This window comes from Pseudochaenichthys georgianus, chromosome 3 (assembly GCF_902827115.2).
Source record: "Pseudochaenichthys georgianus chromosome 3, fPseGeo1.2, whole genome shotgun sequence".
Lineage (NCBI taxonomy): Eukaryota > Metazoa > Chordata > Actinopteri > Perciformes > Channichthyidae > Pseudochaenichthys > Pseudochaenichthys georgianus.
This window is the reverse complement of record NC_047505.1, coordinates 38,765,454-38,770,098: the sequence shown is the minus strand read 5'-3', so window position 1 is coordinate 38,770,098 and position 4,645 is coordinate 38,765,454. Positions and strand designations below refer to the sequence as shown.

The 4,645-nt window shown below is 44.1% G+C and overlaps 1 long non-coding RNA gene across 1 annotated transcript; it reads left to right on the top strand.

Annotated features, from left to right (window-relative positions):
• The first annotated feature begins 3,456 nt into the window (after positions 1–3,456).
• Positions 3,457–4,365, top strand: LOC139433367 (uncharacterized). Its single transcript, XR_011642873.1, has 3 exons — positions 3,457–3,605; positions 3,765–3,869; positions 4,260–4,365. It is a non-coding gene; the product is annotated as an uncharacterized lncRNA (long non-coding RNA).
• Positions 4,366–4,645: the final 280 nt, after the last annotated feature.

Genomic DNA, 4,645 nt, shown 5'->3' with positions numbered 1-4,645 from the left:
GGGGTTAAGCTGCACAGGACTACCGCTTATCACCCTCAGGCTAACGGCCTCTGTGAGCGGTTCCATCGCTCCATGAAGGCAGCCCTCAAGGCCGGCCTTACGGACGGGAATTGTGTCGACAAGCTGCCCTGGGTGATGCTGGGCCTGAGGACTGCGCCTAAAGAAGACCTGCAGTGCTCTACGGCTGAGATGGTATACGGTCAGCCGCTGAGGGTTCCTGGGGATTTCCTCCCTAACGCATCAGCTCCCTGGTTGGCGTCGGCCCAGCGTGCTTTCCTGCAGGACGCCGCTGAGGCCTTTGCTCCGATCCCTACTACTCAGCACGGTACTCAGGTGTCCCGGGTTCCTGCAGAGCTCCGCTCGGCGGGGGACGTGTTCATCCGGCACGATGCGCACAGAGGCCCCCTGCAGTCCCCTTACGATGGGCCTTTCCGGGTCTTGGAGCACGGGGACAAGCACCTGGTGGTCGACCTGGGTGGCAAGGCCGAGCACGTCTCGGTGGACCGGGTGAAGGCTGCTCACCTGGACTTAGACCAGCCGGTGGTGCTGGCTCGACCTCCGCGACGGGTCACTTTTCCGAATCCCGTGCTCAGGAGTCGTGGGGGTCGGCGTGTCGTTCCTCCCCGCCATGCTGATTTTGTTTATGTGTGAATTCTGGGGGGGCTTGTGTGGTGACACGTCATTGGACATAATTCATCTTCAGGCTTGTGTTGCAACACGGACCCGTTAGAGTGGGACACCGGAAGTTAGATTCATTCAGGCTAGCATGACTGTTACGTGCCAGGCAGGCTGTACTTGTGTGTTTTTCCTTCCCTCCTGTGTTTCTCTCTTCTCCCTGTCTTCTGCACAGCTAATATCAGCAGCCAGGGCTGACCATAAAGGAGGCACCCAGGAAGCTCTCTCACTCTGGGCCTGTTGCTAATGAAGGAGCCTGCAGTGTTTAGCAACTCATTCTCTTTGTATTGTCTGACCTTTTTGAAAGTGTATGTGTTGAGAGGTGGAGGAGTTAGGTAAGTCTGGGGTACCCTGTACATGTCTCACCACGTAGCTAACTAATGTTTAGACACACTAGGTTAGCGGACTGTTGCCACCCCTGTATATTGTTTTGTCAAATTCTTTGTAGTTTAGTTAGTGAGGGTTTTTTTGTTTGAGTTTTGGTTTCGAAGGGTAGATGTAGAGATAGGCCTGGTTTTGTTATGCTTGTTTCTTTTGTTTAGCACAATCCTTTGACTCCTCCTCCTCCTCCTCCTCACCAACAGAGTGTTTCAATTATATGTCCGTTCCGTTCGGGGGTTTACACAAAATAAACCTTTTGTCAACTGTTACGCTGACTCCCTCATTTTTATTGGTTGTATGTTATTGTCTCCAGGTCCCCTAGGCCTTAGTGGGGATGCAGTAGCAACAAGTGTATTCCAGTCTTGTGTTTCAATGTATAATAAAGTGTAGAGTTCCATACTGAACACACCGCCTCCGACTCCCATTCATCGGCTCTACAATATATATTTTGTATAGATGTTGCAACTATGCAGAGCTTTGGCAATACTATATGTAACTGAGGTCATGCTAATAAAGCTATTAACTTTCTCAACCAACTATTCATTATAAATGTAAAGACAGGGGGAGCAGTGCCATGGTCTTTGTCTGTCTTCCAAGACAGTGGGTCTGGCTGCTGTGTAGGTGGGGGTGATGGTGCATGGGCTGCTGGTGGCATTTTATAATGTTATAATTTGTTTGCAGTTCAAAAAGTCACCACTAGGAGTGCTAATGGTATTGTTATCTTTAAGTTCGCCGTTCTTAGCCTCACTTCCGGTTTACAGTATCGCCACTTCCGGTTTAGCGTTAGAGAAACGGCATGGTCTGAGAGAAGAAGAAGAAGAAGAAGAAGAAGAAGAAGAAGAAGAAGAAGAAGAAGAAGAAGAAGAAGAAGAAGAAGAAGAAGAAGAAGAAGAAGAAGAAGAAGAAGAAGAAGACACATGGCAGCAACTTTCCCTCTGCTTCATTCATTTCTCCTGTTCAACAGGTTAGTAGTGTGTACACAGATTATGTCATATTTCGATCTAAGAAGTGTCTTTGAAACTGTTTTATGTTTCTAAAACAGTTTCCAACATCAAAAGATGTTGGAATAGCAACGAATTTGACGAGTTTTGAATTTTCCGCCGTGAAATCTGCAGTTGACCTCCGCCTTCGTGGGCGTGGCTTGCGATCTACTGCGTGACGTCACGAGATGGTCGCCGCCGAAGTGTTTACATTCATCACAGTTTATTGTTTCTCTGTTTCAAAGTCGAATTTATCAAAGTTTTTGAGCGAGTATCTTACTGGAAAGTGTGTCAGAGTCGACTGGAAGTGATTGCCAATGACAATGGAGGCGACAGTGAAGAAAAAGGTAGGAAAAACACACAGGAAGCGATGCATTGCCGCTGGCTGTAGTAATGTCAAGTCTGCCGAAGTGGCGATGTTTTTGTTCCCAAAAGATGAAGGTGAGTCTGGCTGGTGTCATTGTTTCGTAGATTCGTTGATTGTTCATTACAAATAAAGGCCACTGGTCGATTTGAGAGAAAGAGAGACAGAGAGTTACAGGGTTGTTGTTAGCATCTGGTGCTTGCTCGGAGCTAACGGAGATTAGCTGTTTCAACATTAAGGAGAGGGAGAGTCCTCTCCTGTGGGACTGAGAGAGATAACGTCAGCTCAGTGAGGTAAAGGACTCCAAGAGATTAGATTGTAAACTGTAGCCTAAGTTATCTCAGTTGGTTTGGTCATCTATGTAAACAAATATTTCCATCTATGTTATATTAGTTGTATAAAATAGGTTAAAAAATCCTTCCAATGTTATTTGATTATTGAAATATATGTTTCATATGAGTGTTGAGAGCTGTATTCATAAATCTCTTAATGTTGCCCTCAAAGTGCACCAGATTGATGCCTTTAACTTCAATTTAAAGAAACAAATCTTCCCGGGGTGCATGCCCCCGGACCCCCCTAGAGGGTGTGAGGTCATCACAAATAAAACAGGTTCACATGGATAGGATACTAAATAAGTGTGCACACTCATTATGTACACTACACATTTTTCTTGGATTTGTTAACACTATAGTCCCTAATATATTTGTAGAAAGGCAGGAAATGGAATTAAATCGAGAACATTTTTCATTGTTTTGTGTCCCCCCCACTTCTCAAACCAAAGTTACACCCTTGTCTAGATCTATGACAAAATACTGTCCTCAACTAAATTGACTTCCATGGCCATGTTAATGATGTCATAATAGATTACCTATAGAATAGAGAACTTATCTTTTGACTATAAATGGTTGGATTTATTTTATTTCTACAGATCTGTCAAAGGCATGGGCAAAGCAAGTACAGAGAACCAGGAAGGACTGGGAGCCAAATACAGTGTTCTGTGCAGTGAACACTTCACAAGGGACTCCTTTGATGAAAGTGCTCTACTACGAGCGCAGATGGGCATTGCGACAAAGAGGACCTTGATCCTGAAGAAGGCAGCAATTCCAACTGTTTTCCCCAGAGTTGGGACTTCAGCTGTGGGACAACTTTCAACATCAACATCAAGACCGGCTCGATCTGCATTTGCAATGAGAGAGAGAAAGCGGGTAAAGTTGTTAGGCCTAATTTGTTGATGTTAAATCAGGATTTAATTTCGGTGGCTAGTAGTCTCCTGAATTATTATTGTTGAAATGGTATGAGCAAGGTGTAGGCCTATACTGTTTTGAATAATTTTGTAATCCATTTCATATTGTGTACATTTGCAGAAAGTAGAAGAACTCCTGGCAGAATCAGTAGTGGAGAGTAGCAGTTTTGCTTCCACAGAGGAATCAATGGAGATGGCCACTGACACAGACATGGCACCGGAACAGGTTTGTGATTGCCCCCAGGTTTTGTTTTAGATGAGCACATTAGCTGGTTTTACCTTGCACGTTATCATGACTGGCACGGCACACACAGTGGACACATGAAAAAAAACCTTCTTTGTAATATGCACACCTTCTTACACTTGTTATGTAAAACAAAAAGCTTAGCATTAGTCTTGTTCCAAACACCAAACATGCAACCGGCAAACCAGTCTGCTAAATATAATTAGTGTAGAAAGTTGCTAGTCAGGCATGATATTGACTTACATATGCATTGGCTCTAGCTAAGCATTACTGTAGGGTACATGTTTACCATGATAATATTGTCTAGAACTTCTAACCCCTCGAAAATATTTTACAACATCACACTATGAAATTTATGTTTTCACCTGGCAGGAACGACAGAGTCAAGATCAGGCCTGCCAGACAGACTGGACTCCAACAGCTACTGTCAGCATCAAGACACAGACTGGGAAACAACTCACAAAAACAAAGACACAGTCAAAGGGTAATGCCACTATTGATTGGTTAATAGTACTGCACTATTAAATCGAAGTTTAATCAGTTCCTAAAAAAAAAAAACACAACAGTTTGACAGGATGAGCGAGTGTGTCATATAATACTGTATTACAGTACGGGATATTCCTTCTAATGTTTGTGAGGGATTAATTTTGTCTTTACTCCTAAGTGTCAAAGAATAATTCTCCTTACTCCTAAGATATTTGACCTTTCGGCCTGTTGACGTTTTACGACCAAGCCGAAGTCTGTTATCTGTCTTAAGG